Below are 24,084 nucleotides of genomic sequence, written 5' to 3'. Positions count from 1 at the left end.
TCCATTCTGATACCCTATGTCTTTTGGTTGGCGCATTTAATCCATTTGCATTCAGTGTTATTATAGAAAGATGTGGGTTTAGAGTCATTGTGATGTCTGTATGTTTTATGCTTGTAGTGATGTCTCTGGTACTTTGTCTCACAGGGTCCCCCTTAGGATCTCTTGGAGGGCTGGTTTAGTGGTGACAAATTCCTTCAGTTTTTGTTTGTTTGGGAAGACCTTTATCTCACCTTCTATTCTAAATGACAGACTTGCTGGATAAAGGATTCTCGGCTGCATATTTTTTCTGTCTAGCACACTGAAAATCTCGTGCCAATTCTTTCTGGCCTGCCAAGTTTCAAAAGAGAGATCAGTCACGAGTCTTGTAGGTCTCCCTTTATATGTGAGGGCACGTTTACCCCTTGCTGCTTTCAGAATTTTCTCTTTATCCTTGTATTTTGCCAGTTTCACTATGATATGTCGTGCAGAAGATCGATTCAAGTTACGTCTGAAGGGAGTTCTCTGTGCCTCTTGGATTTCAATGTCTTTTTCCTTCCCCAGTTCAGAGAAGTTCTCAGCTATTATTTCTTCAAGTACCCCTTCAGCACCTTTCCCTCTCTCTTCCTCCTCTGGGATACCAATTATGTGTATATTATTTCTTTTTAGTGTATCACTTAGTTCTCTAATTTTCCCCTCATACTCCTGGATTTTTTTATCTCTCTTTTTCTCAGCTTCCTCTTTTTCCATAACTTTATCTTCTAGTTCACCTATTCTCTCCTAAAAGTATTCTTTAAATGCATCATTTATGGTATTTCTTAAATCACAGAAAATTATAATTTGTAGGGGGAAAAGTCTGTTTCTTCTTTTGTCTTACTTGGTGAATAATAACTAAAAAAATTTTTAAGTGCCATGAAGGCAAATTCATTTTTAAAACCTCTTTGTTTCGGAAAGCTATCTATCCTAACACTATCCTGATGTTGTTTTATGAAAATGCTGATATTTCTACCTTGAAATAAGTATCTCTGTTGAAAGATGGGTAGATTATATATCTGATAATTTATAGTTTAATTGTAGATGTCATTTCCTTACTCCATTTGGTTAAAAAACATCAAACTAATTCAGAAATCATTTTGTTTCCCCTCTAGGTCATTAGGCTTATAGGTTAATAAGGTTTTACTGTAAATCTAGATCAATCTACTTAATACATAATTTTTACTTTAATTTGAATTCTATGTGTTAACCTTTTTTTGTGACCATATGGACTGCTTACTACTAGCTTTTCTTCACTTTTTCCTCAAAATAAAGAAGTTATACTAGATAACCTTAGGTCCCTTCTTAATCTAAATCATTAAAAACTCAAAGTTAAGTATTACTGCTTCTGTATTCACTGTTATGTGTAGCTAATTTCAGATTAAATATAAAATTTTTAGGTATTTTGGTTTTTTTTAGCCTCTTATATTAAAATGTTTTTTTTTTTTAACCCAGATACACCATTGCTATGCATCAGTTAGTAATTACTGTTTATTGAGCTAATGAATTGTGCAGAAAATGTTTTCTTCAGTAAATAAGATGTCACATTTAATCAGTGTTCAATCTGTGGCTCTTTTTTTTTTTTTTTTACACAGTGTCTAGTTTCTGTCACTGTCTATACAGCCTGGTGATTCTCAGCACTATCACTAGCTCTTGTTCCTTCTCTCTCAGTATATAAAGGATATTTTGGTTTTAGTTTTAAAGTAAAATGGGTAGAAGATTAATCAAATGTGCCATCTTCCTGAAATGTTAACTAGAGTTAGGGACATGGTAAAAATCCGCTTTTAACACATAGTGGATTAAAATGAAATTGTTTTCAAAGCAGTGGCAGCTCTATTGTTGTATATGCATGATCTAAGCATTTCATGCTAACCTTACATAATAGAAACATTCTTTGTTTTCCCTTTTTATCAGAGCAAGTAACGAACTTCTTAAAAGTGCAGCTCTCACCACTATCTTGTCTAGACATCAAGTCTACCCTACTGTATTTAACAATCCATTATTACCAACCATTTGTTCAGACTTTACATATATAGATTTAGTAAAATACACTCACATAAGATTTACCCTTGAAAAATTTCTTAGTCTCAAATACATTAAAGATAAATCCTTTATTTTGGCCAAATTTCAAGGTTTTTGAAAATTACTTGTCAAAATATGGTCATACTCTTACTACAGAAACTTTTTGCTAAAGTGTAAGTGTTTATTTTTATAAGTATTTTAAGAGTTTCATCTAAAAGTTATCTGTTAAGGTGATTTGTATCATAGTTGAAATGTTAAAACCAAGCATATCAGCTTTTACATTTAAAAGTAAGTTAGTGGGGCAACTGGGTGGCTCAGTTGGTTGAGCGTCTGACTTTGGCTCAGGTCATGATCTTGAGGTCGTGAGTTCAAGCCCTGTGTTGGGCTCTGCGCTGACAGCTCAGAGCCTGGAGCCTGCTTCGGATTCTGTGTCTCTTTCTCTCTCCACCCCTCCCCCCTTCATGTTCTGGCTTTCACTGTCTCTCAAAAATGAATAAACATTAAAAAAAAAAAGTAATTTCGTTATTTTATACCTGATATAAACCTGTAAATATGAAGATTGTTAACTCTGTTAAGATATTTTCATAAAAAAATATAAAATTTGGGCAGTACAGATCCCAAGCTTTGTAAGAACCATATTTAGTGTGTTACAAGTATCAAAAGAGATGAGGCCATCTTGGTCCTTGTCCCTGGGAATGTCATCACTTAAAAAGTACCCAGTTATAAAGTAGTTCCAATATAGGTGTTCCCCATGACATAAGTGTGAGCACAAGCTTCATTCTCTCACCTCTCCTCCTCCTCCACTATCAACAAGTATTAGGTAAGGATTTTTCTCTAGTGGTTCCAAATTTTCTTATTTTTAATGTAGTCTAGACTTTTTAGTCTTGCTTTCACTTCCTCTTTTGTAAGTTGACAATTTTATTTAGTCTCTGAGTACTTATTAAGGACGTTTGTAAGTATTATAGCATAGTAAGTACTGGATGTTTCCACTTTGTGTTTTAACTTCTCAGAGCCCTCTTCCTTATTTGTTAAATGGGATTAATTACATGTTCTCCCACAGAACCAACAGCACTGTATGTTGAAGCCCCTTGTATATTGAAAAATCACTGTACAATGGTTATGGTAGTGTTAAGAAATACATTGCCTGTTTCTCTGTAGCTTTGGAATATTGACTACTTTCAAATTATTTCTTAGGAATAATTTATAGCAAATCTTTATAAGTTTAACTCTAAGATTAGAGACTGTTTTTTCATCATTGCTGGGATTTTGGGCTCTTAGACCTTATGTCTTTTTCTTTTTTTTCTTTTTCGTATTTATTTATTTATTTATTTATTTATTTATTTATTTATTTATTTATTTATTTATTTATTTATTTATTTATTTAAAGTTTATTCTGAGCAGGGGATATGGGGACAGAGAGAGAATCCCAAGCAGGCTCTGTGCTGACAGATGCAGGGCTCAAACCCAGGGACAGTGTGATCATGACCTGAGCCAAAATCAAGAGTTGGACACTTACGCGACTGAGCCACCCAGGGGCTCCACTATTTGGCTTGTTTTTTGTTTTTTTTTTTATTTCACTGGTTCTAATCTGTTTTTCTAGATATAGGAATTGCCATAAAAAGGTTAATATTTCCCTCTCTTTAGAATTCCCTGCTCTCCCTCCCCATTTCTGAAACAAATTGCTCTCATAGTTTTCCTTCACCTGTCATTTTTCATTTTTAAAAGATGATCCCTCCTATAACATCTGTCTTCTCTTAACTGTTGTTTAACTCAGGTATTGTATACTAAAATAAGCTTGTCATTTTTATACATTTATTTACTGATACCAGCACAAGTTAAAGTCAGTTGATACTCTCAGTTCATTTTTACAAGACCAATCCTTATTGTTCTGCATTGTCACCTGTGTAATCAAGTGTCCATTTATATGTGAATCTTTCTGGACTCTATGTCATTGGTCTCTTGATCTTTGCAGTAATATCACACTGTCTTTGTTATCATAGCTTTATAATAAGTCTTTTTTTTTCAACATTTATTTATTTTTGGGACAGAGAGAGAGCATGAACGGGGGAGGAGCAGAGAGAGAGGGAGACACAGAATCGGAAACAGGCCCCAGGCTCTGAGCCATCAGCCCAGAGCCTGATGCGGGGCTCGAACTCACGGACCGCGAGATCGTGACCTGGCTGAAGTCGGACGCTTAATCGACTGCGCCACCCAGGCGCCCCTATAATAAGTCTTTTTATCCAGTAAAACAAGTCATCCTACCCTGTTCTTTTTCAAGAGTACCTGTACTTGGAGCTGTGAACTTCTGTAGGAATCTTAGAATCACTTTCTCAAGTTCTCAGATACAATAAATAAACAAAGCCTGTTGGGATCCTGGCTCAGGATCTCTCAAGTTGCTGTCCAGCTGATAATGAGGGCTATCAGAAGACTGTAGTAGTCTCTGAAGACGTGACTGGAGTTGGAAGATTTACTTCCAAGCTCACTCATGTGGCTGTTGGTATGAGTTTCAGTTCCTTACCATGTGGACCTCTACAAGATGTTACCTTCCTAGCACTAGAGACCCAAGAGTCAGAGAAAAGGAATGATGCTTTGCTGCCTTTTTTGGTCTATTCTTCAAATCACATACTGCCTGGTACTTCTACCTTGATCTATTCGTTAGAAGTTGTTACTAAGCCCAGCCAGCACTCAATAGGGGAAGGTATTACACGAAGATGAAAATACCAGGAGATGGGAATCACTGTGGGCTTTCTTGGGAGTTGGCTACCATATCTCCCATGATCAGTATTACCGAAAGTTAGCAGTCTTACTGGTGGTCTTTTCCAAAGAACCAACTTTTGGCTTTATTAATTTCTTTCTTATTTTGTATTTTATATTTCATTGAATTCTGCCTTTATTATTTTCTTTCCTTCTACTTTTTTGAAAAAAAACTCGAGCTAGGTACTGATTGATTTGTAGCTTTTCTTTTAACCCATAAGTTCCTACTCTATAGGGCTTTAGTTGAATCTTCCAAATGTTGATGTTATTTTTATTGTCATTCAGTTTAGAATATTTGGTGGGGGTGGGGATTTCATTTTAGAGCTACATAGAATATTTTGAAGTTTTCAAACATAGGGGATTTCATAGTTAAAAAAAAAATTTTTTTTTTTTTCTAATTCAAAACCCCTGTAGTAGAAAACATACTCTTTAGGATTTGAGTCCTGTGAAATTTGTTGAGACTTACATTGTAGGCCAACACATAGTCAGTTTTTCAAAGTATTCTATATACTTGAAGATGTGTTTTGTATTTGTTGAGGCCATTATTTTATTAGTATAACAATTAAGTAAAATTTATTGTATTAAATTCTCCATATCCTTATTGATTTGTTTGCTTGTCTTATATTTCTGAAAAAGTTCTATTAAAACTTTCAAATGTTCGTGGTTTCGTGAATCTCTTTTAAATGTTTTTATTCCTTTTATGTATTGAGGCTGTGATGTAAAGTGCATATGAATTTACAATTATTTTATATCTTTCTGAAGTAAGTAGTTCTTTTAATCTCTAATACTGCCTCATATTTATCTAAGTTAGTTTTTCCATGATACCTTTTTTTGTCACCTTTCTTTTAGCTGTTCTATATTCTTGTATTTAAGTAAGGTATTTTGTTGTAAGCAGCATATAGTTGAGTTTGTTGTTTCATACATTTTGATAAAATAAGGCTTTACTTCGATCATCCGGTCCATTTATATTTAATGTAGTTACTGATATATCTATATTTATTCTTCCTATTCCATAGTCCTTTTTCTCTCCTTGTTTCCTTCTTTGGGATTTAGAAAATTATCATTCATTTCCATATACAACACTTTCTTGTTAGTTATATATTGCTTTACACCATGCATTCCTGACTTAGGGAAGTCTAATCCACTAGTACTTTTATGAACTGCTTGATGATCAATGTAGGCACTTTAGAGCATTTTAACTCTATTGAACTTTCCTCTTGATTGATATATGACTGGTGTGTTTTACTTCCATATATATTTAAAACTCCACAAGATAATAACAGTATTCTTGGCAGTTAATATTAATTTAGGTTTATTTAATATTTCCCCTTTTTAAAATTTTCATTGCTGCTTATGTCTCCACCTTCCATCAAGGATCATTTTCTTCTACCCAAGAACGATGACTGAATAGATTCTAGTGTGTCATCACTATGGAATTTTATAGAAGGATTTATGTAGAATTGCTACAATACTGCTGCATTATTTTAGTAATTAGAATAAATATGGTAGGAATTTTGGAATTAGGGGATTTGGCTTGAATTCCAGTTCAGCCACTTAACTATGTATCTTTGGGAAAGTCATTTCACTTTGCTGGGCCTTGCTTTGCTCACTGCTGTAAGGGGAATGGTGCTGTTATCCACTTCATAATACTGTTAGAGTTACGGGGCGCCTGGGTGGCTCGGTTGAGCATCTGACTTCAGCTCAGGTCATGATATCACAGTTAGTGAGTTCAAGCCCCACATTGGGCTCCTTGCTGTCAGCACAGAACCCACTTCAGATCCTCTGTCTCCCTGTGTCTCTGCCCCTATCCTGCTTGCTCTATCTCTCAAAAATAAATAAACATTTTTAAAATGTGGTTTTTTTTGGGGGGGCGCCTGGGTGGCGCAGTCGGTTAAGCGTCCGACTTCAGCCAGGTCACGATCTCGCGGTCCGTGAGTTCGAGCCCCGCGTCAGGCTCTGGGCCGATGGCTCAGAGCCTGGAGCCTGTTTCCGATTCTGTGTCTCCCTCTCTCTCTGCCCCACCCCCGTTCATGCTCTGTCTCTCTCTTTCCCAAAAATAAATAAACGTTCAAAAAAAAAGAAAATTTTAAAAAATGTTTTTTTTTTTTAAAGAATTAAATGGGAATATGTATTTAAGTTGGCTAGGACATTGTCCATAATCAGAATTGCTGCTGTTACTGTTTTGTACTGTTTTTCATGGTTGATGAAAAGTATTAAGTCTTCATGTGTGCTTACGTGCTTACAAGGTTTTTGTAGGTTAGCCTGGAACCCCAACTTAGAAAACTAAGACCCCAGGGTACCTGGGTGGCTTACTCCGTTAAGCATCTGACTCTTGGTTTCATCTCAGGTCATGATCTTACAGTTTGTGAGCCCTGCATTGGGCTCCATACTGACAGTACAGAGCCTGCTTGGGATTCTCTCTCCCTCTCTCTCCCCATCTCTCTCTGCCCCTCCCATGCTTACTCCCTCTCATGCGTTCGCTCTCTCTCACAAAAAAAACTAAAAAAAAAAAAAAAAAAAAAAAAAAAAGGAAAATTGGGCCCAAACTTGAACCACATAATTTATAGGTTACACTGAAAATAATCTGTTTCTTTGGTAATTCTTGTATTTTAAATTATAATATGTGCATTTGTGAATGGATTCCAAATTCAATCCATTTGTGAATGGATTAAAATTATAATTCTATAATTTATATTTATAGAATTATAATTAATGTATAATTAATGTCATTAAAACCAAGAAGGAAAAAAATGACTCTTCATGTCAGTTGCATCTAGTGATTCTCTCTTAATAGAAGTGAAAGGTAAATAAAAGTAGATACTGAATAACTGAGATGAGTAGGATGGTAATACTATGATGTTATCTTGTCATCTCCATTTACCTAGGGTGGTAGTATTTATGTTAGTGCTAGGCTAGTAGGACTTGATTTTTGTCCATATATCTTTTGAAGATTATTTTGCTTGGGAAAAAGCCTTTAAAACATATAAATACAGATCTTATATTTGGGGTAAGGCTTTTGCCTCTTATTTATTATTTTATCCATATAATCCCCATGTTAGATTGATGGGAAGTATTTTAGGGTAACTTTGAAATGCTCATTTATGGTATGTGAATCAGTTTACAAAGTTATAAAAATTCCTTCTCAGCAAATATACTAGTATACCTTTCCCCCATTAAGCCACTTCTTTGTATCAAAAATTTCCAGAACCTTTTCCTAAACATATGCACTCCATTGTCTTCTGCTATACATAGACTGTGTCAAATTATGGTACTTATTTCTATCTTTAGGATATTTTTGACTTTGAAGATAATTTTTTTTTTTAATTTTTTTTTTTGAACGTTTATTTATTTTTGGGACAGAGAGAGACAGAGCATGAACGGGGGAGGGGCAGAGAGAGAGGGAGACACAGAATCGGAAACAGGCTCCAGGCTCTGAGCCATCAGCCCAGAGCCGGACGCGGGGCTCGAACTCACGGAGCGCGAGATCGTGACCTGGCTGAAGTCGGACGCTTAACCGACTGTGCCACCCAGGCGCCCGAAGATTATTTTTACCAGCCTCATCGGCTTATTTAGGAATACTTACATATATACATACATACATTGGTGCGCGCACACACACACATACATACATATACATGATTCTTTTGAGAAGTATCATTATAATTCTTTTGAGAAGTATAATTATAATACTTTTGAGAAGTATTCAATTATAATTCTTTCCCAGAAGCTTTGATGGTTTATATTGCATTGATTTCTAATTATGGTTTGCATTGTTCTGCCCTGAAATTTTATTCTATTTTTAGCATCCTTCATTGACACTGAGGAGAACCAAGAAGAAAAATCTCATATGCTTATTTCAGCAACTGTTGTACTACATGCATTTCTCTATCCTTTTTTATATCTGTTATCTAAAAGTTACAGATCAAATCAGGTCTTAATAAAGATTTTGTAATCTAAAGATTTTAAGTAGTACTCATTTATTCTATTTAAATATTTAATCATAAGCTATTTTAGTAAAAATTCGTGGTGCCCTTGGGACCAAGCTTAAAGAAATGCAGTATAGGAAAAGTAAAATGCAGTAAGAAAAGCAGTATAGGCTTTCTCTTATCTAAAAATATTTTTCCATTCCATGTTTCTAACATAGTACATTCTTGATCTTGATTGTGAAAATAGATCATGGCCTCATGTAAAGCAAAGGAATAAAAAAATAAATGGACTTTTTAGTGGAAGCCTGGTGTTAAGGGAGGGTAGTTTGTTTGCAGCATGTTTACTTTTCAAGACTTTGTTTTATATATACAAAGAAATTATTTTTATTCACTGACTTCATCAATTGCACAGCCAAGTTGTTTGCCCAGGAAAGTTGCACAGCCAAAAGTTAACATCTTTTCCTCCTACTCATAGCTAGCATATGTTCAACTACAATACTAGTTACCTTTTATAGGCTGAAAAGAAATTTGCCTAATCATCTGTGTATCATCTGGAGTTCTTTGCCTACAGTAGGCTCACAGTAAATGTTGAATGAACAGAATTAGAAGGAGTCCTTAAAGCACCCTGAGTCCCATGTAGTTTAGCTCTGCTATTTTAGCTTGAAGGTAAATAATAGAATATATGTTTTAAGAATCTTTCCCTTCAGGGAATTGGGAGGAAGTAAAGGAAGAAGGAAAATCATCTTTATTCATTTAGTTGCAGAAACACAGCCAGATGTTAATACTTTTCAGAATCCACCGGATTGAGATGATTTGTCATAAGTTTACTGCATATGGTTAAAATATATATTGAGAAGATTATACAAAATATTATTGATGTAAAAAATTGGATCTTTAAAACAGTACGTGAAGGGGTAAGGAGAAGAGATTATTTTTATTTTAAAATTTACTTTTTGATGTGTAGTTTTACTATAATATGTTACGGTATGGATTGTTTTAAAATTTATTCTGGTTAATATAATTTATGTTTCCTGTATCTGAGAATTTTCGTTTTTCATTAGAGCTAAAAAATTATAAAGTTATCTCTTTGGATTTTGGGTATCCTCTATTCTGTTTTTATACTCCAGTTGGATGTAGGTAGATTTTTTCATCCGATATTTCATCTCTCTTAAACTTTCTACTTTTATTTTTTTTATTTTTTATTTTTCATCTGAAATTGTAGGTATTTTGTTCAGGACTCTCTAAGTCATCAGTTTTCTATAATTTGCTGTTTAACCCATTCGTTGAGTTCTTAATTTTAGTTATATTTTCCATTCCCAGAAGTTAAATTTAGTTTCCTTTGGAAATCTGCCTAGAATTAGACTGTTTATTGTTCATGTTTTCATTCATTCTTATTTCTTTCACATCTTATTTTCTGTAATTTTAATACCTGAAGTCTCAGAACTTTAATCCATCTGCTGTTTCTGCGGACTCTTGCTCATGGTAACATGTTTCCTCATATAGTTTGTATTTTGGAGTTGTGAGTTCATATTTAGAACTTCAGATGCACATGAAGGTAGACCTAAGTTTATGAATATTCTGCATCTCCTTGCCACAAGATGCTAGATCAAGGAAGAGAAGTTTTCCTGTCTTTTTCTTTTACTGATTGGTGATTTTTGTTTGTTTGTTTGTTTGTTTTTCTAATTCATCCTGTCACAAAGATCCTAGCTTTATGCAGAGGACTGAGATCCAACTTTGTTTCGATTGGGCCAGAGATCATGTGTCTCATTTCTGACCAGGCTCTGAGTTCCTAGCTCTTTGGGGTAGTCTTAGCCCATGATATTAGCTTATCACTCTGGTTTCTTGTTTCTTCTTCTTTTACAATTGCTGACAATTACTCTTAGTTACTTTAAGAGCTTAGCTGTGCTTTTAAAAGAATGTGTTTCTAAGTTTTTTGAGGCAGGAGAGTTTTTTAGGGAAATAGTATGTTGTTCTTCCTATCTTCATTTTACCTGTTTAAAAAGCTTAAGTGACTTGTTCAAGCTTATACCAGAAATGGTAGAAATGTGACTCTTCCTTACTTGCTGCTTTCTGTTATGCTTATTTGCCTTGAAACTGAGATTTTAAAAAATAATAATAAGTTTCAGTTAGGAGAACCAAAGAGGCTTAATTTTGGAAGTGACGCTTGCTTGACTTCTTAAAATTCAGGTAGGAGTCTCATAGGTAGAGATAGGAGGTAAAAGATTCTAGACAGAGGTGAATGACATAAGATGGAAAATAGGGAACTATAAGGAATAATCAACAATTACGAGTAGTTTAGTTGTAGTAAAACCGTATCTTATACAGGTGTTTTTAATCTCTTCTGCCATACCCTTCTTTTCTCCATCCTACTCTTAAGCCACAGCATTTATTGGTATGACTTTGTAGAGTTGATATTGACAGAATTGTATTTACTGTGGTACATTAGAAGGATCTTGAATAGTCTTGAATAATAGGCTCAGAAACTTTGATTTGACAGAAAAGCTTTGGAAAGAAGCATTCTGGTGTACTGCAATTCAGTTCTGTCACTAACCACCCAGAATTAGTGCAGACCCCACAAGTTAAAAGGGTATGGTTCCCAACAATACTGACTGCCCTTGCTTCAGAAGCCAGCTGCATTTTGGGGTTCCCCAGACCACCTGCATTTCTGACTGACTGGCTACAAGTTTTGGGTTTCTGATGACCCCTTTAGTTCTGATAATATGCTAGAACAACTGATAGAACTCAGAAAAGTGCTATACTTACAATTACAGTTTTATTATAAGGGATGCAAATCAGGAAGGAAAGACTGTTTCAACACCACTGGTGTATTGTAGTTCAGTTCTTTTTTTTTATTTTAATTTTTTTTTTATCGTTTTATTTTATTTTTTGAGAGACAGAGACAGACAGACTGCTAGTTGGGGAGGGGCAGAGAGAGAGGGAGACACAGAATCCAAAGCAGGCTCCAGGCTCTGAGCTGTCAGCACAGAGCCCGACATGGGGGTCAAACCCACGAACCGTGAGATCATGACCTGAGCTAAAGTTGGACGCTTAACGGACTGAGCCACCCAGGCGCCCTCCCCCCTTTTTTAAATGTTTGTTTATTTTGAGAGAGAGAGAGAGAGAGGAGCATGAGCAGGGGAGGGGCAGAGAGAAAGGGAGACACAGAATCCCAAGCAGAATCTTGTCAGGGCAGAGCCCGATGTGGGGCTTGAACTCATGAACCAGGAGATCATGACCTGAGCTGAAATCAATAGTCTGGTGCTTAGCCAACTGAGTCACCCAGGCTCCTCAACTGTAGTTCAGTTCTGGTAGTAAACACTCAGAGTTACTGCAGACCCCACAAGTTAAAAGCACACAGTAGGAGATGAGCAATTAAGGTAGTGTGGGAAAGGGTCTGATTATAGACTGTATTTTACAGAAAGGTTTTGGTAGAAGAAAGGTGGTAGATGGCAAACCCAGGATAGTTTTCTGAGGATAGCTGAATTGGAGCCAGGTTGTTGACAAATTTAAATGCCAAAAGAAAATAGTTTGAATTCTGTTGATTGGAAGTACAGTTTATGGATGAATTTCAAATATGTGAGAATCAGGATCAGGATATTTGAAAAATACTGGTTGTACTGGTTGTACAGAAATGTTTGGCTGTTCTTCAGGTGAGATATGAGAGCCTGGATTAGATTGGTAGAGTCAGAAATGGAGAACAAGTGCATGAGACTTGTGTGGCAGGTGAATGAATAAAACTCACTTTTTTTTTTTTTAAACTTTTGAACACTTGCGAAAGGGTAAGGGTAATATGAGAGAGACTGAAGACAGAACACATGGATGGAATAATGGATGAAGCAGGTGTGACCATCAATAGCATAGACAGAGGGACTGACTTTGAAATTTTAGAGAAACCTTTTTCTGTGACTAGGGCAAAGGAGAATAAGTGGCAGCCATTTTTAAGGTGCAGAGGAGATAAGTTGAGGAGAGGCAGTTTTGCTAAGAGTGAGGGGAAATGGGATAGGGAGGGGAGGGTCCTATCAGCAGTTGGAGTTCCTGAATTAGGCTTGGAAAGGACTTAGATACCTCATATGGTGTATGTTGATATGGAAGTCAACAAGAGAGATTCAGGAGTAGATCAAATAATTGCAGTTTTGGACTTTCTCCAACAATTCACAGCATCCTGAGTAAGACTAGAAAAGGCACACCAGATTGTTCATCCACAGTTGACCAAGAAAGAACACGTTTAATGTTGCTAAATTAAAAAAAAACAAAACCAAAAACCACACACTCACCAGTAAGATGGTAAAAGTGATATTATTGAAAACAAACAAACAAAAATGACACAGACTTGGTCTCTTTGTCTGTAATTCAACTGTTTATATACCAAGAAATTTGACCAGTTCTGTTACCCAGGTTTTTGAGCAGCTACATATTGTGCACTTCACAATTAAGGAGGCAAGTAATAAAAATTAAAATTACATCTATAACTCAGCATAGCTGTTGATCATGATGCATTTTTAAAAGGGGAGATAAAACACTCTGGGTTTTAATGTTTTTGAGATTTTTTTTTTAACCAAGGCAGGAAATGGCTAATAAATTTTAGAATTTTCCAACCAAAAAGAACAAACAATAGTATTTTTTTTTTAATTTTTTTTTCAACGTTTATTTATTTTTGGGACAGAGAGAGACAGAGCATGAACGGCGGAGGGGCAGAGAGAGAGGGAGACACAGAATCTGAAACAGGCTCCAGGCTCCGAGCCATCAGCCCAGAGCCTGACGCGGGGCTCGAACTCACGGACCGCGAGATCGTGACCTGGCCAAAGTCGGACACTTAACCGACTGCGCCACCCAGGCGCCCCCAAACAATAGTATTTTTAAACAAAGTTGAGTTGCTGTGCTCCAGAATACTTTCACTCTCCATCTTCCAAGCCAAATTGAATGTTTCTGTGGTTATTTCCTAACTTCCAAACCTGTTAAATATAATTGATTCTCTGCTTGAAATACTCCAGCAGCTTCTATGATATTTAGAATAAAAATCCAAAGTCTTTACCTTGGTTCTCGAGATCTGCTAGTTCTGTCTACTACCTCTCCCTCCAAATTTATTTCATAAGGGCTGCAGTCACATTGACCTCTCGATAGAACACACTTTCTTCTCTTCTTGGTGGCCTTTGTTGATGGTGTTACTTCTTCCTGGAATGATCTCACTGGCCTCTTCTCATTTTTCAGGGCTCTGCTTAAATGTTGTCCCTTCATGAAAACATTTCTATATCCACGTGACCAAAGTAGTTCCTCCATCACTGAACCTACTTTATTTTCTTTATAACACCACAATTATACATGTTTATGTGTTTTCATTTTATTATATGTCTTTCCTGCCAAGAAGAAAGCTTCTTAAAGATAGGAACTGTATATGTTTTTGTTCACCACTTGTGCAAAGCCTACACATACTAGGTTCTCAAATGATTGTTGAGTGAATGGTTTCTCAGTATTAAGTACTTTGTTTGATCTGTCACTTGATTCTCACAAAAGCCCTGTGAACTAAGTTACTATTACAATCCCCACATTACAAATAAGGCAACTGGAGCTTACAGAATTAAGTGCCTAGGGTCACTCAACAAGGCAAACCTAGGAGCTCCATGAACATAAAATCTGTGATCTCCATCACTCTACCATATACTTTTCCCACCTCATTAGTGATTTTAATCCTTCCATACATTATATTTTAAAAAATAAGACAAAATAAAATTGGACATTTAAAATGCTTTTGAGCCTACCTTTCTTTGGAGTTGCATCTATGGGGATTTTTTTAAAGGGCTGAATGCTGATTTTTTGTGTTTCGTTTTGAGGATTGATTGTATTTAAATTACATCTATGTTGTTAAGTATGAATGAGAAATTACTTCTTTTGTAGAAAGAAATTATACCTACAGTAATTTTTTACATTTTCTCCTTTCCGTTTAGGCATAGTTGTGGATATGAATGGCTCATTCCTCATGGTCATAAGTTGATTCTTACTGTGCTGAGGATTTGAGTTTGAAGTTTTCACTGTGTAATTATCCACATATGATGACAGAAAGGCTAAGAAAACATAGTTTAATCTGACTTCCATATGGATAGTTGAGAGTATTCAGTATGTGAGGAGAAGGGTGTGTGTGTGTGTGTGTGTGTGTGTGTGTGTGTGTGTGTGTGTGTATTAACAGAAATATGGGAAATATGTTACAGTCAAAATTTGACTTTTAAAGTTATGTTTTCGTTCTAATTTAATGTGGCTGATTTTGTCTCTAAACCTGAAATAACTTAAGTGCCATTAAAAGGAAAAGACAGAATGCAGCTGCTACACTATTGAGCTATATGGGATAAACATTGGCTTGACCCACTGGAGATGATTCAGTGTTTGAGGAAAAATTTTAGAGCTTTCCTGTCACACCTACACAATGGAGACAGGCAGAACTGGAAACTTTTGTTTTACATGTAATATGTTTACATTTTAATTATTGCTTTATTTTCGTAATATGCAATCTCTTTGACTTCTTAAATAAGTGCGTCACCCTGAATGATACCATTTCTGGACAAGTTTTGTTTTAGGTTTTGGATTTGTTTTATGTGTGTATGTAAGTGTTGTTTGGTTTTGTTTTCTGCATAAATAAAACATATATGTTCTTAGGCATTTTGAAACTTGTCTATGATAGTCTTTTTAAATGTTTATTTTTGAGAGAGAGAATGAACGAGCAGGGGAGGAGCCGAGAGAGGGACAGAGGATCTGAAGCCTGCTCTGCACTGACAGCAGAGAGCATGATGTGGGGCTCAAACTCAGGAACCCTGAGGTCATGACCAGAGCTGAAGTCAGACACTTAACTGAGCCACCCAGGTGCCCCTGTATAAGTCTTTTTAAAAAACGTCTTTTCTCCTTTGGTGTTTAGTTTTAGTAGTGAAAACTGTATAAATGTACAGTGAAGCAGGGTATTTCTAATTAAATTTTGTTCTCTTCTTAACAGTATGATTGTCAAGTAGGAGAAAAATAGCTTTAGACCAAATTTTAGATGATTTGGCTAGAATTGGGACTCCCAAAGTAATAGAATGCTGTCAATTCGTGTGATAGGAATTAGGTATTTAAACCAAAATATGGTCTGTGTATTGGATTGGCAATCACTGTATACAACCTACAGCAAAAACATCCTTATACAAGGAAGTCTTACTGGTCAAAAAACAATCCTGAGCCAAGACCTTTTCATTTTAAATACTTTAAAAGTTGAGGTGACTCTGTGTATATTTAGAAGTCATTATGTTATCTTTCAAGATATTCTTTTAGGCTTTTCATTATTTTAAAATGACTTTATAATGTAAACTTTCTTCCCTACTTGATTTCAGAACATTTTATTTTGAGAGAGAGCGAGCATGCACAAGTAGGGGAAGGGCACATAGAGAGAGAGAGAATCCCCAGCAGGCTCTGCACTGTCAGCACAGAGGCTGACATGGAGCTGGAAACTCACCAACTGTGAGATCATGACCTGAGCCGAAGTTGGACACTAACTGCCTGAGCCACCCAGATACTCCCTGAACTTGATTATGTTTTTACCTTTGTTTTAATTTATGATCTTTACTTGATCAAGGAGCAATCTTTATTGACAGCCCTTGTGAACAGATTCATTTACTAATCTCAAAAAATGTGCATAATAGGATCACTTGGAAAGGATGGCCAAAATAAAGTTTGAGCCAAGGGCAGAGTATAAGATTTTAAGCTTTTAAAAATCAGAGATAATAATGATCTGTTTTGTTTCCAATCTTATATTTAATGGAAGACAGTTACAAAGGAAGCAAAATAAATTCTATTTTCCCTCACTGTAATGGGGGAGGTAGTAAGTACAGAAAGAAACCTACATTTCTTAAATATTTAGAGAAATCTGGAAAAATTGTTCTGGAAAAACTTTGTGAAAGAGGTCTTAAAATTTTGAAGAAATTAAGTTAGAAAAGCAACCAAGGGAATGCAGATGGCGTAGGAAGGCAGGTAAAATACTGAAAAAGGTACAGTGGATGGTATTTTGGTGAGTGAGGAGAAGATTTAGTAGCTAAGACTTTACCGAAGAATGTTACTGGGCCAGATCTTCGGAGCCAGAGGAACAGTATTCTGAGAAGGGTTCCATCTTTAGGATAATGGTGTCTCTGAGTAGGAACATTTAGAATAAGAAGACTAAAAGCAAAACAATTAGAATTTCTGTGGCGTTATAACAGGATTGTGTTGGTTCAGTCCATGCTAATATTGTGACTATAGAAATAAAACCGAGAAATAAGCAGGTGCACAAAAGAGTCAGATTTCAGCACTGTGGTATCTCTGAAAACATGTTAAACGGTCCCTTTTATTTATTTTTTAAATGTTTATTTTTGAGAGAGAGCAAGTGAGCGGGGAAGGGGCAGAGAGAGAGGGAGACAGGATCCCAAGCAGGCTCCATACTGTCAGCACAGCCTGATGAGGGGCTTAAACTCATGAACTGGGAGATCATAACCTGAGCCAAAGTCAGACATTTAACTGACTGAGCCACCCAGAGGCCCTTAAACAGTCGCTTTTAAAAGTAGAATAATTTAGGGTCCCCTGGATGGCTCTGTCAGTTGAGCGTCCAGCTCTTGATTTTGGCTCAGGTCATGATCCCAGGGTTGTGGGATCTAGCCCTGCACTGGGCTCCGCAGTGAATGTGGAGCATGGTTAAGATTCCCTCTCGCTCTCCTCTGCCCTTCTCCCTGGCTCACATGCTCTCTTTATCTCTCTAAAATTTAAACAAGAAAAAAATATTAAAAGTAGAATAATTTAGCAATTAATTTTTACAAATGATTTAGTGTGTTCTCAGGAAATAAGTCTTAACTATAAATATTAATTTCTGGATTTTAAATGCTATAACATGAAGCACACTGAACTCTGACAGAGTGAAGACACATTTTTATATTTATACTTTTATTGATATAGAACACTAAAAATATGCATGAGGAGATACATAATGGTTCAGTGCATTTTTCCAGGATGTGTTTATATGAAAAATTTCTGTCTATGTTGTATCTACATGTGCACATGGTAATCTTGCACGAAGTAAGGTTAAAGGGGATACCACAGTCTATTGTTTCTTTTGACTCTTGTAGTAAGGTGGTCAGCCTTTTGACCCTTATTTTATCTGAACCAATCCAATGTTCAGTGCTGCTAATCCAAACAAAGATTTCATTTCTGGTTTTCCCTGTTATTCTTACCTAAAATATATTCTAGTCTTAGCCATTTTGCCAGCCAAAAAAAATTGTAACTTAAAAGCATAGACTTTTAAAATAATAACTCACATTTAAAAAATTTTTAATAAATATACTACATATTAAAATATGTATGGTGAAGTTTATTAGGATTCCAGTAGAATTTCATAGTTATAGTATTATAATTTTTACCCTCAGAATTTCAAATAAATAGAAATATTTAGTTGTATTCGGTAATACCAGCTTACCTAAAACTCACTCACTCTCTCTCTCTCTCTCTCTCTCTCTCTCTTATCTATCTTCAGAAAGCCTTATTGGGAACCAGATTTATTTACATCTTTATTTACCAAAATTTAATAACACCATCTTGAGCATAAAATGGAAGTAGCAGTGTAACTAGGTGATGTAACAATGACAACATCATGATCTAGCACGGGCTGTTCATTTCTGTGTACAGTTCTTTTTTTTTTTTTTTTGATGTTTATTCTTGAGAGAGAGAGAGAGAGAGAAAGAGAGCATGAGCAGGGGAGGGGCAGAGAGAGAGGAAGACACAGAATCCGAAGCAGGCTCCAGGCTCTGAGCGGTCAGCACAGAACCCGACATGAGGATCGAACTCACAATCCATGAGATCATGACCTGAGCCGAAGTCAGACGCTCAACCGACTGAGTCACTCAGGTGCCCCATGTGTACAGTTTTGTCATAAGTATGTCTCTGATTCTTGAGAGGAACTTCAGTATTCTCTGAGAAGTCATCAGTAGCTTTATTTGTAATGTCAGGTGGATAGATCAGGATGAATTTTAAATAATATGCCAATATTACTCTAAATTTTAGTATCAAAAATATAGACTAGAAGATGCAGATAGACCTTGAAAATATGTATTGTCATTCACATGTTATGGGGTTTATGGACTTTTTCCACTGTATATAATGCCTTCAAAGATAAAAGTAAAATAATTATTTTAAATATTAATTTCAACCTACTTATAATATACCTGATACTGTAGTTCCTCTTTAAAATGAGGCTGTGCTGGGGCGCCTGGGTGGCGCAGTCGGTTAAGCGTCCGACTTCAGCCAGGTCACGATCTCGCGCTCCGTGAGTTCGAGCCCCGCGTCAGGCTCTGGGCTGATGGCTCAGAGCCTGGAGCCTGTTTCCGATTCTGTGTCTCCCTCTCTCTCTGCCCCTCCCCCGTTCATGCTCTGTCTCTCTCTGTCCCCAAAATAAATAAACGTTGAAAAAAAAATATTTAAAATGAGGCTGTGCTATATGTGTTAGTTATGAATAATTCCTTTCTTCTGCAAAGAAAAAACACAAGAGCATTCATAATGGTATTATATATTATGTAATTGAAAAGCCTCTCTTTTGTAGACATATGATTAAGTAGATCGATAATATTCTATTTCTTACACTTGCATATGATGAGCTGAAAGCAGATACATTTTTTTTTCAGTAGAAGTAAAAAGAGCTATATTTTTAGTGGAAACTCCAAGGGTTAGTAGTTATTTAGTTCTTACCATGGAAAAGTGTAGCGTATCTTTACATCGGCTAAAGCTTATGAAGCACCTTTGATAGATTTCCAATTGCATTGAAGACAAAATAGATTTATACCATCACCTTGGCATTCCTGCCAGTATTAAGCACTGCTGATGAGCTCATATACTGCAGTGCAGGTGTAATTGCCCAGGTCTTTGCAGCACCCAGATTGGCGCCCCACCCCCACCCCCCGCCAGTCCAGAAGGCCAGGTATATCTGTTCCAGGTAGCAGGCTATTATGCTCAGTATCTTGAGAAAGTTCCTTTTGATTACAAGTAACAAAACCCACTCACTACCTTAGCAAGTAAAGGGAAAGTATTGAAAGTTTACAAGAATTTCTCATGGGGCAAAGGCAGAAATGAGGGCTAGAGCCTGGAAAGGGAAGACCATCGAGCAGTTTCTCTTCCTTTTTAATTTCCTTTCTTTCCCCCCTGTGTCTTCCTCTCTACCTTTACCAACATCCGTCTTCCTATATTCCTTGTCAATATCAACATCACAAACCTGATTCATAATGTAGCAAACCCTGGGATTCATCTTTATCATCAACACCCCTTAAATTCTATCTTTTATAAATACCTCTTGTTCAATTAACTATAGCTGTCAGAGTTATAGTCTCTTAGCATGGGAGTGAAGGTAGGAAGGGACAGCTGAGCAGAAACTACAGAGACTGCCTATCCATGGAGTACATGTAGTCTTGCCCACCGTTGTGTTTCCTGCCCCTTGACTGGCACCTTTTGTTCGGTGACCTCTTAACAACCCCCACTCCCATCATCTTCACTAAAAAAGATACTATGGCAAACATTTAAAAATTCTCCCAAAACTATTGCATTAGCAAGGACTTCTTTATCTTGAGCTGAAAATTCATAACACTGTGATAACTGGAAGAAAAGTGGAAAATTTTCGAACCTAATATTACAGAAAACAGAGAAAAGGAAAAAAGCACAGTAACACGTGTGCTGAAACCATCACTTAATTTTTCAGTGTGAGACATGAAGAAATTTCATAGTAGGAAAACTGATTTCCCCTAAAATCAACTTTTCAGTATAGAATATTAATGATGAAAGACATGGAATGATAGAAACAGTGTACCTGGTTCACTAAATTGCTTGGGGAGAAAAAAAAAAAAAAGATCTAGCTTCCCCTGCAGAATACTTCAGGCATGTCCCTTTTCAACCATAAACCACTTTTTCAACCACAGCATAAGTACCTTACAGAACAGTAGTTCTTTCCTCAGCCTGAGGAAGATAGCTGATCTAACCTGTTTATTTTTTTTTAAGACTTTCTTTTTCTTTTTCTTTTCTTTTCTTTTCTTTTCTGTTTCCTTTCCTTTCCTTTTCTTTCCTTTCTGCTTCCTTTTCTCTTTTCTTTTCTTTTCTTTTCTTTTCTTTTCTTTTCTTTTCTTTTCTTTTCTTTTCTTTTCTTTTCTTTTCTTTTCTTTACAGAGCACACAAGCAAGAGTGGGGGAGAGGGCCAGAGGGGTGGGGGTAGAGAATCTCAACAGGCTCTGTGCCCAGTGCTCCACACAGAGCCTGACATGGGACTTGATCCTGTGACCCTGGGATCATGAGCCAAAATCAAGAATTGCACACTCAACCAACTGACCATCCAGGCACCTCTTACCTGTTCATTTGTCAGTTGATCTTAATTGCATCCCTTAAACTGTATGGGAAAATAGTCCCAAGTTTCAGATTTTACTAAGGGAATGATAAAGTATAGACATGAAGCACATACATACAAATGATGTCACATTGTCTCATAATAGTAACCTACCTTCCAAACTCCTCCAGGCCACTTTCTTTACACCATTCTTCAAAACCTAACAAATTAATTTCTCTTTGCCAAAGATTTGTCTCAGTCATGGCTTTATTTTATTTTGGATTTAAATAATTCTGTTGGATTATAGCAGCAGTATGGTAAAGGGTAAATTAGAAACCCAGACTGTGAGTATCATACTTTTTACAGCTAACTCCCTTTAGTCTCTCTGCTTCTGTATTTTTATAAAATGGGGTAGTTATACCAGAGTTATTTGTGAGGATTCCTGATACATAAAATAATGTAAAAGCCTTATGAAAATGTTGCCAATGACTTAAGTGTTTCTCATATGCCAGGAATTTTTCTTTTAACTATGTTTGAAGCTAATAGAAATATTTACTTAAATATAGACGCTGTTTTATTTATTTTATTTATTTATTTTTTAAATTTACATCCAAGTTAGTTAGCATATAGTGCAGCAATGATTTCACGAGTAGATTCCTTAGTGCCCCTTACCCATTTAGCCCATCCCCCCCTCCCACAAGCCCTCCAGTAACCCTCAGTTTGTTCTCCATATTTATGAGTCTCTTCTGTTTTGTCCCCCTACCTGTTTTTATATTATTTTTGTTTCCCTTTCCTTATGTTCATCTGTTTTGTCTCTTAAAGCCCTCATATGAGTGAATTCATTTTTTTTTAATATATGAAATTTATTGTCAAATTGGATTCCATACAACACCCATGCTCATCCCAACAGGTGCCCTCCTCAATACCCATCACCCACCCTCCCCTCGCTCCCACCCCCCATCAACCCTCAGTTTGTTCTCAGTTTTTAACAGTCTCTTATGCTTTGGCTCTCTCACACTCTAATCTCTTTTTTTTTTTTTTTTTCCTTCCCTTCCCCCATGGGTTTCTGTTAAGTTTCTTAGGATCCACATAAGAGTGAAACCATATGGTATCTGTCTTTCTCTGTATGGCTTATTTCACTTAGCATCACACTCCCCAGTTCCATCCACGTTGCTACAAAAGGTCATATTTCATTCTTTCTCATTGCCACGTAGTATTCCATTGTGTATATAAACCACAATTTCTTTATCCATTCATCAGTTGATGGACATTTAGGCTCTTTCCATAATTTGGCTATTGTTGAGAGTGCTGCTATGAACATTGGGGTACAAGTGCCCCTATGCATCAGCACTCCTGTATCCCTTGGATAAATTCCTAGCAGTGCTATTGCTGGGTCATAGGGTAGGTCTATTTTTAATTTTCTGAGGAACCTCCACACTGCTTTCCAGAGCGGCTGCACCAATTTGCATTCCCACCAACAGTGCAAGAGGGTTCCCGTTTCTCCACATCCTCTCCAGCATCTATAGTCTCCTGATTTGTTCATTTTGGCCACTCTGACTGGCGTGAGGTGATATCTGAGTGTGGTTTTGATTTGTATTTCCCTGATAAGGAGCGACGCTGAACATCTTTTCATGTGCCTGTTGGCCATCCGGATGTCTTCTTTAGAGAAGTGTCTATTCATGTTTTCTGCCCATTTCTTCACTGGGTTATTTGCTTTTCGGGTGTGGAGTTTGGTGAGCTCTTTATAGATTTTGGATACTAGCCCTTTGTCCGATATGTCATTTGCAAATATCTTTTCCCATTCCGTTGGTTGCCTTTTAGTTTTGTTGGTTGTTTCCTTTGCTGTGCAGCAGCTTTTTATCTTCATAAGGTCCCAGTAATTCACTTTTGCTTTTAATTCCCTTGCCTTTGGGGATGTGTCGAGTAAGAGATTGCTACGGCTGAGGTCAGAGAGGTCTTTTCCTGCTTTCTCCTCTAAGGTTTTGATGGTTTCCTGTCTCACATTCAGGTCCTTGATCCATTTTGAGTTTATTTTTGTGAATGGTGTGAGAAAGTGGTCTAGTTTCAACCTTCTGCATGTTGCTGTCCAGTTCTCCCAGCACCATTTGTTAAAGAGACTGTCTTTTTTCCATTGGATGTTCTTTCCTGCTTTGTCAAAGATGAGTTGGCCATACGTTTGTGGGTCTAGTTCTGGGGTTTCTATTCTATTCCATTGGTCTATGTGTCTGTTTTTGTGCCAATACCATGCTGTCTTGATGATGACAGCTTTGTAGTAGAGGCTAAAGTCTGGGATTGTGATGCCTCCTGCTTTGGTCGTCTTCTTCAAAATTACTTTGGCTATTCGGGGCCTTTTGTGGTTCCATATGAATTTTAGGATTGCTTGTTCTAGTTTCGAGAAGAATGCTGGTGCAATTTTGATTGGGATTGCATTGAATGTGTAGATAGCTTTGGGTAGCATTGACATTTTGACAATATATATTCTTCCAATCCATGAGCAGGGAATGTCTTTCCATTTCTTTAAATCTTCTTCAATTACCTTCATAATCTTTCTATAGTTTTCAGCATACAGATCCTTTACATCTTTGGTTAGATTTATTCCTAGGTATTTTATGCTTCTTGGTGCAATTGTGAATGGGATCAGTTTCTTTATTTGTCTTTCTGTTGCATCATTGTTAGTGTATAAGAATGCAACTGATTTCTGTACATTGATTTTGTATCCTGCAACTTTGCTGAATTCATGTATCAGTTCTAGCAGACTTTTGGTGGAGTCTATCGGATTTTCCATGTATAATATCATGTCATCTGCAAAAAGCGAAAGCTTGACTTCATCTTTGCCAATTTTGATGCCTTTGATTTCCTTTTGTTGTCTGATTGGTGATGCTAGAACTTCCAGCACTATGTTAAACAACAGCGGTGAGAGTGGGCATCCCTGTCGTGTTCCTGATCTCAGGGAAAAAGCTCTCAGTTTTTCCCCCGTTGAGGATGATGTTAGCTGTGGGCTTTTCATAAATGGCTTTTATGATGTTTACGTATGTTCCT

The 24,084-nt window shown here is 36.6% G+C and overlaps 1 protein-coding gene across 7 annotated transcripts in view; it reads left to right on the top strand.

Annotated features, from left to right (window-relative positions):
- The window catches only part of PPHLN1 (periphilin 1), a 151,583-nt gene that overhangs the window by 109,489 nt on the left and 18,010 nt on the right, over positions 1-24,084 (top strand). The window lies entirely within an intron of this gene.

This window comes from Herpailurus yagouaroundi, unplaced genomic scaffold (genome assembly GCF_014898765.1).
Source record: "Herpailurus yagouaroundi ecotype Mexico unplaced genomic scaffold, PumYag 166, whole genome shotgun sequence".
Lineage (NCBI taxonomy): Eukaryota > Metazoa > Chordata > Mammalia > Carnivora > Felidae > Herpailurus > Herpailurus yagouaroundi.
This window is presented reverse-complemented; position numbering and strand designations above follow the sequence as displayed.